General features: G+C 38.5%; 1 long non-coding RNA gene across 3 annotated transcripts in view; it reads right to left on the bottom strand.

The window, feature by feature from the left end:
* The window catches only part of LOC139885819 (uncharacterized), a 31,405-nt gene extending 19,188 nt beyond the window's left edge, over nt 1–12,217 (bottom strand). For 2 of the 3 annotated variants that reach the window (XR_011772114.1, XR_011772113.1), the window contains exons 1-5: nt 12,152–12,217; nt 11,810–12,065; nt 5,819–6,235; nt 5,464–5,537; nt 5,204–5,352 (exon numbers count right to left, since the gene is read on the bottom strand). This is a non-coding gene — a long non-coding RNA (uncharacterized lncRNA). The remainder of the gene's footprint in view (nt 1–5,203; nt 5,353–5,463; nt 5,538–5,818; nt 6,236–11,809; nt 12,066–12,151) is intronic. The other variant, XR_011772115.1, reaches the window with a different exon arrangement.
* Between the last annotated feature and the right edge of the window lie 2,268 nt (nt 12,218–14,485).

Genomic DNA, 14,485 nt, shown 5'->3' with positions numbered 1-14,485 from the left:
ATTTAGTTCACTAAAATCATATATATGTGGGGAAAACATTCCCTTCCTAACGTATAGGTTTTGGGCTCCCTAGTTCTATAGATGTCAAATCAAAGATCAAATTACCTACCCAATAAGTTTGACGTACACTCTCCGATAAATTTGTCGGTACGCAATAGTTTTCCGTTGGTCACTTGAATGGCCTAAGTAATATCTAGGGGGTGGTGGAGTGCAAATAGTAGGCTCCAAAGCCTTGGATACCAAACATTTATCGACATCCGAATCGAATAAACATGAAGTATAGGAGTTGTTAAGAAGAAACGTACCCATGACTAGTTCATGTCGTCTCGAGCATCCTCGGTGCTAATGTTGGAAGTTCGGCCGCGTGTGTTGGGGTTGGCTTTCTTCGTTGGACATGCATTCCTAAAATGACCCGGTTGGCCACATTCGAAACAAACACCCGGCTTTTGTGTGTTGGGTCCCTTTTGATTGACGGGGGCAGTACTTCCACAATATTTGGCAATATGACCACTTCCCTGGCACCGGTGGCAAATTAGCTTGCCACATTCACCAAAGTGATGCTTGTGGCATTTGTTGCAAAAAGGTCGAGTTCCAGCATAACTTTTCTTGCCGACGGAGGTGAAAGGTTCCTTGGCAAAGTTGTTGCTGTTGTAGTTGCTGGATTGAGAGGCTTCCCATTTTCTTTTGTTGTTACCCGGTTGGTCCTCGGCCGTTGGTGCCGGTGCTTCAATTTCATCCACCGTTTCTATAGATTGACGAGCCATCGTTAAAGCCTCTTGTAGGTTGGCGGGTTTGGATGACATTACCCTGTGTTGAATGCTCTTCGGAAGGCCATCCATGTAAAGTTCAACTCTTAGGGACTCGAGAGTCATGAGGTTTGGACACATTAAGACTAGTTCAGCAAACCGTTGATTATAAGCTTCGAGGTCATTTCGGACCGTTTGTAAATTTCTTAGCCCCTGTTCGAGCCTTCGAGTCTCGTCGCGCGGAAAGTATTCGGTGATCATTCTTTCTCTTAATTCGGTCCAAGTGAGTGCGTGGGCTTCATAGATACCCACTGATTGTACATACGTGTTCCACCATGAGAGAGCAATACCGGTGAGAGTGAGGGTGGAAAACTTGACCTTATCTTGGTCCCGACAACCGCTTATGTTAAAAACGGCTTCCGTTTGTTCAAACCATCTGGTGAGAGCAACCGGTCCCTCGGTTCCATCGAAAGTGGGAGGTTTGCACCCCATGAAGTTCTTGTAGGAGCACCCCTCGTTTGAATTACCAGCTCCATGATTATTGTTGTTGGAAAAGTGATCGGCCACGGCCGCACCCACGGCGGTGGTTATCATTCGTTGAAGAGCTTGTTCGAGAGTTTCGGAAGGAGTATTGGGTTGTCCTTGGTGAGCCATTGTTCCTTCATGACACAAGAATACCGTTGTTTAGTATTATCAATAATACTAATCGTGATATGGAATCAAGATAAAGAGGAAATTTTTTTTGACTCGCCTTAAATTCTTTATGTCATAATGTCGGAACGTTCATATGAGTCACCGTAATATAATCCCGGAAATTATATTACCCTGATTCATATGTGCATTCGACATCATTTCATATAGTCAAGGTGGCGTGTCAATCAAATTAAACAACGTGAGATTAAGATGAACTAAGAGTAGATATGAGTAGAAGCGTTCGAGTATAAATGCACAAGTAGTCAAGTAATTCCTACTTCAAGTCTATATGCCGGTTGTAGTCTAGACTCACCAATGTACCCTATGACTCGGGGTCGACACCAATGAACTCTAAATCCCTACAACCAACGCTCTGATACCATCTGTAGCGACCCGAAAAAATCATCATTGACGGCGCCGTCTACTTAGGTCCCGTTACGTGGTCATAAGTCTTTAAAGCAACGTTTGACCAAAAGATATGTCGCATTCATTTCAAATGTAAAGATTGTTCAAAGTTTACGAGAATAGTTCCACCACAAAATTTCGTTACAAAGTTATAAGTACAAATGAAACTTATGCGACACAATTTAAAAGTAGCCAAAAGACGCTCTGTGTATGCATATATACTCGACATCCAATGCAAGTATCAAAATAATGAGCGGAAGCATGTATCATGTATCGTTCAAGGACCTGAGAAAAACATAGAAATATGTCAACGAAAACGTTGGTGAAATCATTGGTTTAAGTAAGTAAGTACAAGTGAACCACAAAATTTGCATCAATGAAATAATAGTAATACATTCCAAAAGTTTGTTTCACGAGCACCCAATTATCAATGCTTAACATTCCTTCCATTGAACCCCATCACTTAGTGCTAGAACATACACTGTTTCTCGAAAATATATTTCATTCGTAAACGGTAGCGAACCGTTTGAATGAGGGTTTGTCAAACCCATATGGATCCATACAACATAAGTTCTCGCTTACACCCGGCAAGTGTAACTAATGATAATCGAATTGAGGATTTTGTTCTAAACTCGTATGTAGAATGTTTGTTTTCCTGTACTTGTGTTCACTTAGTAAAGAAATGTTTATGTTTTCTCATCCCAAATGTAAGTTCAAAAAGAGTAAAAGTGGGACTATGATCTCACCTTTGATTGCAAGAGTATAAATGTACTTCACAAAGTAAACGTGTGCATGAATGTTGCTTAGCCTTGACCTAAACAAGTAAGTTGTATCAATTAACCGGTTACGACACAAGGTCGAGCGAAATGTGTTCAATTAGTCCTATGGCTCGTTATGACTCGAATAGTATAGCATGTGAATCACGTTGTCAAGTTTCATGCAAGAATCAAGTATAAAAGCATGTTAGAACGATTGTATAAAAGTTTGGTTAAGTTTGACTAAAAGTCAAACTTGGTCAAAGTCAACGAAAAAGTCAACACGTTCGGGTCGGGTACCGAACTATTTTTCTATGCTAGTTATTCATATATAAGCATGTTAAAACAAGTTGCATGTAAATTGGAGATCTAGAACATGTCAAACATTTTTAGTAAAAAGGTCAAGGGAAACAGAATCTGGACGCGGCTTATGTCGCGCCGCGACCTGGAGCGCCGCGCCGCGGCCATACACGGGGTCTGGTGCCTGGTCAGTTTCAAATGTTCAAGTCTTGGTCAAAACTTCAAACAACCATAAAACGCAAACCGTAAACAACTAGAAGGCGTATCTTATACCGTTGGAAAGCTCTTTTGACAAGGAACATAACTAAACATGTATCATCAATCAAAAACATCATTTTCAACAACCGATTTCTCGTCAAGTGATCAATAAAAGTCTATTTTCAAATTTTCAAGTTCATCAAATGCATTTTGAGTTTCGGGAATCCAATTCTCACATATGATATGCCGTTTTGAAGGTAATGAGGCATACATTACAACTAAACACTAACAATTAACATTCCATGGCATTCAAGCATCCAAAAATTCATGTCAAGAACTATCAAACCCTAGTCAAACATCTCAAAATCAATAATCATGCTTTTGAAGTTTTCTTAATCAACCTACACATCAAATTAAAGCTAATGATGCTAGTAACACATTTAATACATGAACTTTAACAATTAAACAACATTTAATCATCCAAAATCAAAGATTAAGCACACCCATTTCAAAGTTCATACTAGTTACTCCAAATCAACAAATCGAGCAAACAAAACATATATTCATATTATACACGAGCCATAGACACTAACTAACACAAATTTCAAGTCAAAAACACGAATTTAAAGAAAATTAGTGATTTTAGAAAGTTACCCAAAATGGATGAAATTGGTACCAAATCGAAGAGGATGAAGAGAGAATCACGAATATGTAATTTGTTTTGAAGTTTGCTTCCCGATCCGGATTTAGATGATGATTTATGTTTGTGTTCTTGAGAGAAAAAAAAAAAGAAAGAAAGAAAAAAATAGAAATGGATGAATGAGTGGGTGGAGGTGGAAGATGGTTGACTAGTCAAGTGCTAGTCACCATTTTGGGGTTTTGGCAAAACAAGTCCCTCAAGTTGTAGTCGGGTGCGGGAATTACCTAAACGGAATATTTTAAAACGCGTATTAACGGAGGATGTTAAAATCCAATAACGGAAAAATATTAAGAATGTTAGCTAACGGAGGATACGAATTTAGTTACGAAGGATATTATTAAAATAAAAAGACGGGCGTTAAAATAATTTAACGGAAAAATGCGGGATGTTACAGCTCAGAGGAGGCAGCCATCGTTTTGGACAAATTGAAGGAAGATGAGACAGACTCGATACGGGTTTTAGATCCCGTTTGGTTGAGAAATTGCTGTAAAGCTGACATCTTCACATTGTACTACAATCGGATGCTGTACAGGCCAGAAAATAGAGTTCAAGCACAACAGTAAATTCGTGTTGCAAAGGTTTACTATTTGAATAATATGGTTACAGATCCGTACAGAGATTGAAGCAGATCGAAGACTTATGAGGAACTAGGTCTTAGGGGGAGTTTGTTAGTGCATATTTTGTAATCCCTAGTTCCATGAACTTTAACGTTTTATTCGATCATGTTGTAACCTGTAATATTGTTAAACGTTGATTGTCGATGTGTTATTTTATATTTGTAAACGTTTAAATATAATTCGTAATATTACTCGACAGTCGGCCGACTGACATGGTCAGTCGACCTACTGTCATCCACTGTCGACCGACATAGGAACTGAGGTATTTAAGCCTAATTAATCTTCATTAATTTGGCTAACAACTCTGCACATTACACACACACGAAAACAGTTCTAGGTTGAGTCTCTCTCAATCTTCATGTCCAAATACCACAGAATGTCAGTCTAGGCTTCGTGTTTATCAAGATCTAATCTTGGTTTGACTTGTACGAACCCGAAAACCCATAGATATTCGTATAAGCTCTTTCTAGTGTTATTCCGCCTCTAGATCGTGTTAGGTTGATTCTAAGATCCTCTCTCAGCGTCTACAGAATAACTCAACAAGATCAAAAGAGAAGCCCTGATTTCTATAAAATCAAACAAGAACGGAAAAGAAAAACCCATAGTTTGTAAACAATGATTCCCTTGTGTCAGTTGACGACTTGATGTGCCTCTATTTTTTCATAACAAATGGTATAATATAGTTTCGGATGCATAGACTTTTAAGTATTAGATAAATAAAAGCACACATAACTATCGACCCTCTGTAAACATGTCAATAGTATTTTCAGAAGAAAAAACAAATTATACCCGAATGCAAGTGTAACGATGACTATCGACCCTTTGCATACATATCAATAGTAGATAGATTTGGATAAAGAAGATTATACGCGAATGTGTGTGTCACGATTACATCTGCCATGGTGAATATCTTTACATTAATCTTCAGTTGGCGGTTCCTGCAACAAACGTATTTGGTAAAATTTGTTAGAGGGTTTTAGTGGAGGTGATAATTTCGACCCACTTACTGATGAATGGGTTGTTTCGGTTTATTGATAAAGAATCTATACCTTATCCTTTGTGCATTCAGGTAATCCCACTGTCAAAAGATACTCTTACATATGACCCCAATTATGACTTGTTACTGTTCCAGTATTCATAAAAAAAAGTGAGTGTGAAGTATATACTACTACAATCATATATTAGCAAGCTGAATGTTATTTGAATGGTTCTGACCACCTAAATCTAATATTTAAACAATATATACAGCGTTAGTAAAATACTTTTATAATAATTTTAAATACATTAACTGTCTGTAAATTAAGCAAATGGACATAAGCAAATGGTGGGTCAACCCGGTCCAACAAGTTTTGACCCATGTTATAAATTACGGTATATCTGTTTTAACCAGATTCATTTTGCCACCTTTAGAGGTACATGAAAATGTACTGAATCAAGAATACTTGCACATTCACAGAATCCTCAATTGTGCCAGCTAGTATTCTAATCATTTCAACTGTCCAGTTCAAATGTATATAACCCTAGGAAATAAAAAATTGATATTATTATTTAAAAAGTTTTAAGGGACAATGGAAGACATTGAAAATATGATACTGACCCGGAGAGTTACATGCAATCAATGATGGATTTAAACAAATGATACCTCAAAAAGCAACATGCATTCTCGTAGATCCTACGAGGTGAAGCTGAGAAAAAGAAAGGTTGCAGCCAAAACTAAACTAAACAATGAGATAAAAACATAAGTTCATACCTTCATTTTATGTAGTCCAAATCACCGATCTCATGAACATCATCTTTTACTTTATGTCATATGCTGTTACACTATCAAGAACCAAAACGAAGTCAAATTGAGATTTTAGAAGCATAAAGATTATGTACAACCTATGATTCCTAAGGTCAGGTCAACAAATGATGTTACATGTGGCAGTTCACAGTTGCATTGTGTGTAAAAACGGTTCTAGTTTTATTTACCTCCAAATCAACACCGAGGACAATTGGGCATAGCCCTTTAACACGAAAGCCGCAAACCCACTAAACGAACCACCCATTTTGACTCTAACGAGTCAAATGATCCAACCTTTAATAGCTTTGTGACAAATAAAACAATCCAATGAATGTGACTCAAGGAGGTTGATTATACTAATAGACGGTCGGGTGTTATTTGAATGGTTCAACCCTCCTTAGTCTAGTTTATAAATAATTTACACTGTGCCAAATATAATAATATTAAACACATTGACTTTATATTAAGGAAATCGAAATAATGTGGGTCAACCCTGTTAGAAATAGGAGGTTATGTATATTATTTGTGGAAGAGAGGATTGATGATTTAAAAGTTTGATTGATCTTGAAGGCTTTGTTTATTACTTGATTTGCTTATTGAATTGCTTTTGTTACAAATGAGGGGTGAAGCCCTCTATTGATACTACTCAATGGAGTAGTCTAGATCACTCCATCATCTACTACTATCTAGATATTTCCTAGTATTTCTAGACCTAGATATTTTACAAGATTATTCTACACACATTCTACACACTTTCACTACTACATATTACAAGAAGCTTCTACATAATGGGCTATAATCTTGATCCAAAATATTTGTATACTTGCAAGCCCAAATCTAAAACACATAGCCCAAAATCAAGTTTAGTTTCCAACAGCCCCCCTTAAACTTGATTTCGTCACTCCGAGCATATTCTGTAATCTCTGAAATGTCTCGTGTTTTAGGGGCTTTGTGAAAATATCAGCAACTTGGTCAAGTGACTTCGCGTACTTTATCTGCACCTCTTTATTTGTAACACACTCCCTTATGTAATGGTATTTTGTATCGATGTGTTTGCTTCGATCATGGAAGACTGGATTCTTTGCTAGAGCAATCGCAGACTTGTTATCCACATATATCTCTGTAGGTTCCTTTTGAAAAAACTTAAGCTCATTTAGTAACTTCCTGAGCCATATTGCATGACAGGTGCATGATGTTGCTGCAACAAACTCGGCTTCACACGTTGACAGAGTCACAATGGGTTACTTCTTCGAGCTCCATGTGAATGCCGTATCTCCCATATAGAACACGAAACCACTCGTACTCTTACGATCATCTTTTTCTCCAGCCCAATCACTATCACTGTATCCAACTAGCTTGAAGTGATTAGAAGGCGAATAAAACAGGTCATAGTCAATCGTACCTTTGATGCAGCGAAGTATCCTCTTGGCTGCCTTCAAGTGATTTATTGTAGGTGCTTCCATGTATCGACTTACTAGTCCAACTCCGTAGAGAATATCTGGCCTCGTGCAGGTTAGGTATCTCAGACTTCCAACCAAACTCTTGTATTGTGTTAGGTCCACCAAGTATCCTTCATCATCTTTTGACAATTTGAGATTGCAATCCACCGGTGTGTTCATTGTCTTGCATTCATTCATCTTAAACTTCTTGAGCACCTCATTCGCATAACCTTCTTGGGATATGAATATTCCTTCTTTCTTTTGTTTTACCTCGATCCCAAGATAGTAAGCCATAAGTCCAATGTCGGTCATCTCGAACTCCCGAACCATTGCTTTCTTGAACTCCTCAAACATTTTGGGATTACTGCCAGTGAATATCAAGTCATCCACATATAGGCACACAATCATAACATCTCCTTCCTTGCTTACTTTGGTATAGAGAGCATGCTCATGTGGGCATTTTGTAAAGCCATTCTGTTGGAAATACTTGTCTATCCTGCTATTCCATGCTCGAGGCGCTTGCTTCAACCTATATAAGGTCCTTTTCAATTTCAGCACCTTATTCTCTTGGCCTTTCACAATGTATCCCAAAGGTTGTTCTATATAGACTTCTTCTTCTAAGTGGCCATTAAGGAACGCGGATTTGACATCCATTTGATAAATCTTCCAATTATGCTGAGCCGTAAGTGAGATTATTAATCTTATAGTTTCTAGACGAGCGACGGGAGCAAATACTTCTTCATAGTCTATGCCAGCTCGTTGACTATATCCCTTCGCCACCAACCTTGCCTTGTATCTTTCAACTTCACCTTTGGAATTCTTCTTGGCCTTGTACACCCACTTTACACCAATAGCCTTATGCGCTTTTGGTAGTGTAGCAAGATCCCACGTATCATTCTTCTCGATTGCTTGAATCTCCTCGTCCATGGCACATTTCCACTTTTGGCTTTTTGCTGCATCTTCGTAACTTATTGGCTTACAATCGGCAAGAAGGCAGAACAATGATAGATCCTCCATAGGCTGGGTTACCTCGTACAACTCCTCAATGCTCCTTGTGTGATGTTGTAGCCTACTTGATTCTCCTCCTGATGTTGGTGTCACTTCATTAGGTGTAGTGGTTGGAGTATGTGGAGAGTGCGGAGATGGTGTACTAGAAGGTTCTTGAACTTCTAGATATTCTTCGTTCTTTGCAGTACTCTCGAATGGATTAGGGAGAAAGTCGTAGTTCTCCTCTTCGGGAACATTCCAATCCCATGTTGCTTCTTCATCGAACACTACGTCTCGACTTGAGATTACTTTACCATTCTTGGGATTGTATAGCTTGTAACCCTTCGAACTTGAGTCATAACCTACGAATATGAGTTTCTCTCTTTTATCATCGAGCTTCGTCCTCTTCTGATCTGGCACATGAGCATATGCCACACTTCCGAACACTCGAAGGTGTGAGATGCCGGGCTTCCTTCCACTCCAAGCTTCAATGGGCGTTTTGTTTTTGACACTTCTAGTGGGCGAGCGATTTGATAGATAGATCGCACAGTCCACTGCCTCAGCCCAAAACTCCTTAGGCATCCTTTTGCTCTTTAACATACTCCGGGCCATATCAAGAATGGTCCTATTTTTTCTTTCCGCAACACCATTTTGTTGAGGTGAATACGGAAGAGTTAGAGGACGTCGTAACCCGTTGTTGTCGCAAAATTTCTTGAATTCCTTGGATGTGAACTCTCCTCCACGATCGGATCTCAACGCCTTTATGGTGAGACCACTTTGATTCTCCACAAATGCTTTAAACTTCTTGAACATTCCAAAAGCTTCCGACTTCTCTTTTAGAAAATAGACCCATGTCTTTCGACTAAAATCATCAATGAATAGAATAAAATATCTATTTTTACCAAAAGAAAGTGGGCTGATGGGTCCACACACATCCGTGTGAATAAGTTCTAGAGGTTTCTTCGCTCTACTAGAAGCTTCTGTTGGAAAACTGTTTCGAAAGTGCTTTCCTAGAAGGCATCCCTCACATATTTGATCCGGATGATTAATTGGAGGCAAACCCTTCACCATTCCTTTACTTGATAATAATTTTAACCCTCCAAAATTTAAGTGCCCGTATCTCATGTGCCAAAGCCAAGAATTATCTTTGAAACATGCTTTTAAACATCTTGGAATGTCATGTTGAATATTTAGCATGAACATCCTATTCGTTGACATTGGCACCTTAGCAATCAAACCTCCTTTTTGGTCTCTTAAAGAAAGAGTACGATTTATCATGTGAATATCATAGCCTTTCTCTAAGAGTTGTCCAATACTCAGTATATTCGTCTTCATATTAGGCACATAATACACGTTAGAGATAAATTGATGCCTTCCATTTTTCAAGCGGATGAGAATCTTACCTTTGCCTTTAACCGGGACTTTAGAGGAATCTCCGAAGGTGATATTTCCACTAATTACCTCGTCTAACTCCACAAACATGTTTTTGTCACCGCACATATGGTTGCTTGCACCCGTGTCGAGATACCACAAATTTGATTCTCCGTTATCTTCACCTTTGCATGCTAGTAACAAAGTGTTTTTCACGGCTTCGGTATCTTCTTGCACTAAATTTGCTCTTTCTTGCACGTAATTGTTTGACTTCTCGCATTCCGAAGCATAGTGGCCAAATTTATGACAATTATAGCATTTGGTTTGAGAATTGTCATACCTTGGCCTTCTACTTGTGTAGCCTCTCCCGCGACCTCTTGTCGGGTGAAAATTTTGACTTCTTTCTTCATTTCTGTAAGAACTATAACCTCCACGTTTGATATATCCTTGTCCTCGTCCTCGGCCACGTACTTGACCACGACCTCGTTGACTCGTTTGATGAGTCTTTTCACTGCTCTCTTCCTTGAAAGACAGTTTTGCTTGTAAAGCTTGCTCCAATGGCTCCTTATTATTCTTATTGAACCTCTCTTCATGGGCTTGTAGTGAACCCATGAGTTCATCGATAGTCATTGACTCTAGATCTTTAGATTCTTCGATGGCTACGACTATATAGTCGAATTTTGAATCTAATGATCTAAGAATCTTCTCAATGACTCTTACATCACTTAGAGTTTCACCATTCCTCTTTAATTGATTGACAATCGCCAAGACTCTTGTAAAATAATCGGAAATTGATTCTGAGTCTTTCTTATTTAAGGATTCGAACTCACCTCGTAGTGTTTATAGTCGAACCTTTTTCACCTTTTCAACTCCCTTGTGAGAATTCTACAAGATCTCCCATGCTTTCTTGGCGGTGGTTGCACTTGCAATTTTCTCAAAAGCTCTATCATCTACACTTTGTTGGATGATGGAAAGAGCCTTTTGATCATTCGTCTTCATTAATTTTTTCTCCTTGCCGAGAGAACCTTTTTCTGCAGGTTCCTCATAGCCTTCCTCCACAATATCCCATAAGTCTTGTCCACCTAGGAAGGTCTTCATTTGGATGCTCCATCGATCATAATTATCCTTTGTGAGGCGAGGAAATGTGATGACATTGTTGGCCATCATCTTGTCGAACCAAGCTCTTGATACCAATTTGTTAGAAATAGGAGGTTATGTATATTATTTGTGGAAGAGAGGATTGATGATTTAGAAGTTTGATTGATCTTGAAGGCTTTGTTTATTACTTGATTTGCTTATTGAATTGCTTTTGTTACAAATGAGGGGTGAAGCCCTCTATTTATACTACTCAATGGAGTAGTCTAGATCACTCCATCATCTACTACTATCTAGATATTTCCTAGTATTTCTAGACCTAGATATTTTACAAGATTATTCTACACACATTCTACACACTTTCACTACTACATATTACAAGAAGCTTCTACATAATGGGCTATAATCTTGATCCAAAATATTTGTATACTTGCAAGCCCAAATCTAAAACACATAGCCCAAAATCAAGTTTAGTTTCCAACAAACCCAGTCCAATTAGTTTTGACCCATGTTAAAGATTACAGCATATGTAATAACCCATATTCATTTTGTCTCGTTTAGAGGTAAGTTAAAATGAAAATGTACTGAATCAAGAATACTTACACAATCAGAGAAACCTCAATTGTGTCGTGTTTGCTATTATTCCAACCATTTCAAATATTCCATTCAAAGGTATAACCCTGGAAAATAAAGGACATTCAGAATATATATAAAACTCACCTAGAAAGTGATATGCGACCAAATGATGGCTTTCGACCAACGATACCACAAAGAGCGACGGGCATTCTCACAAGTAGTAAATAAATATAATAGGATGGTTTAACAAATGATCTTACATGTGGCATAGCCCTGCACACACAAAAGCTGCAGACCTACTAAACGAACTACCCATTTTGCCACCTTTACGAATAAAAGCAAATAAACTTGGAGCAGCTTACTGAAACAGTTACAGCATGCAATCCCAGGATATTCCAAACTATCAAATATATCACATGTAAAAATGAGAGAAAGAACAGGTGCAGTCAAAAACTAAACCAAAAAAAATGAAACATAACTTCATACCTCCATTTATGTAGTCCATTTCACAAGTCTCATGAACATCATCCTCTATTTCATATGTTGTTACACTATCACGAACCAAAAGGAAGTCAAATTCAGATATTGGAAGTATAATGATTATGTGAAAATATATGATTCCTAAGGTCAGTTGATGTGCCTCTTTTCAAAAGATTAGATAAACAAGAGCATAGATAACTATGTACACTTTGTATACATGTTAAAAGTAGCTGGATATGATATTAGATTATACCCGACTTTAAGTGTAATTGTTGGTGCATGAATCCCCAGCCGTAGTTTATTCTTACGTTTAGTACATTCGGTTATGTAATAATGTTATTTACTAGTGACTATTGATTACTATGGTAATTGTGCGTTCTTAGTTTATTAAATAATCAATATGTTAAACTGCACACAGTCGACCGAGTGTGTGTACACACTCGACCGACTGTGTAAGTCAGTCGACCGACTGACAGACACACTCGACCGAGTGTGTCTGACTTGCAGTATATATACGGGTTTAGACTTCTTTGATGAGGTTACTCGTCCCATTTGTTCCAAATCGTTGTTTTTCGTCTCCAGAAAACCCTAACACCGAATACCACCGAAATACATCGTCTAGGTGTCGATCTAATCTAGGTTTTGCACTAGGTTCGACCAATTCGATCCCGAAATGACCCGTATCTTGATTTACCTCTATTCTATTGTGTTCCGCCTTTAGTTTAGAGTTCAAGCGACCTAAGATCCATAGATTTATCGTCTACAAAGTGGTATCAGAGCTGGAGTTTCTGGTTTTTGCTTGATCAAATCATTTTTTGGGTCAAAGTTTGTGTTTTTGGTCTATTAATATGTGTTTACACGTTATTGTTAGTGTTTTTATTGTCAAAAGGTGTTTCTGGAGTGCTTATTTTCGTTATCTACGTGTCGTTTTTGAGTTTTCTATCCATAATCGATTTCAAAATCGATTTTTGTCTAGAAAACCCTAATAGTCGACCAGCTTCTGTCAAGAACACACTCGGCTGTGTGTGTCCTGACAACCGACCGAGTGAGTGCTAAGATCGACCATGTGTATTGTTCCACCGATCGTGTGAGTTTTACTAGAGCCGTGCCAGATTCCCTAAGTCAGTCGGCCGTGTGAGTTTGTCACTCGACCGTGTGAGAGTTTCAATCGACCGTGAGAGTTAGACAATCGGCCGTGTGTGTTTGCAATACTCAAGGCTTATATAGTAACGAAGTGCTGCCAAAATTTTGTTAGACAATCGACCGTGTGATAGGTACATTCGATCGTGTGTCTTATACAGTCGACCGTGTGTCAGAGATAGTCGACCGTGTGACTTAATCAGAATCTTAATTAATCTTTTATTTTCAAACTTAATCAGTTAACATGTCGGACACTAATGAACAAGTGACAAATGAATATAGCGCGTTAGTAATTGCCCCTGGACTACAAAAACTGTTACTTAACGAAAGCGAATCTGGATCGACAAATAAAGTACCTCGACTTGACAATCTTAAAGACTTCTTGGATTGGAAAGTTAGGTTTGTTATTTACTTAAATGGTGTTGACTCTAGACTTTGGGAATGTATTGAGAATCCATTTGTTTGGCCTTGTGGAGGTGATGGTGAACCCAAAGAAACACAACAGTTTAGTCCTAGAGAGCGTGAACAATATAATCTTGAGTGTAGATGTTATGCTCAGCTAACGCAAGCGTTGTCAAAGGACATTTTCCAGCAGTTCAAAAACCGTAACAAAACTGCGTATACTCTTTGGTTGGCCCTTCAATCTGCAACAGAGGGTACTGCTACTTATCTGGCAACAAAAGGTAAGGTCTTGAAGGATGAATGGAGGGTGTTTGCTGCTCTTCCTTCAGAGTCACTGGGCCAAACTTTGGAGAGATATCGTTTACTGGTAGCAGAGATGGCGGATTATGGGATTGATGTACCTGATGATAAGGCAGTCAGGGTGTTGAAAGATGGTCTTCCAGAAAAGTGGGACCATGAGATTGAAAAGATTCAGAACATGTACAGCACATCAGGTCGTACGTTAACATTGACAGCTTTTACTTCTAAGTTGATGGAGAAGGATATTCAGGTAGAAGCTAAGAGGAAGAGACTTGTTTCGATAGTTACTTCTGCATCCACTTTAGCTTCATCTTCTGGTCATGCTCCATTACAAACAGCCTACATTACAGCAAATGCTTCTCAAATGTCTGCTCCACAATCTCAGTCTGGCTACTTTAATGTTAAATCACAAGCTCAGACTCAGAACTTGAAATGTCCCGTTCTTATTGATTAAAAACGTTCCATATTAATTGATTTCGTTGCGAGGTTTTGACCTCT

This window comes from Rutidosis leptorrhynchoides, chromosome 1 (genome assembly GCF_046630445.1).
Source record: "Rutidosis leptorrhynchoides isolate AG116_Rl617_1_P2 chromosome 1, CSIRO_AGI_Rlap_v1, whole genome shotgun sequence".
Classification (NCBI taxonomy): domain Eukaryota; kingdom Viridiplantae; phylum Streptophyta; class Magnoliopsida; order Asterales; family Asteraceae; genus Rutidosis; species Rutidosis leptorrhynchoides.
Note: the sequence above shows the minus strand (reverse complement) of the source record. Positions and strands in the feature narration are given on the sequence as shown.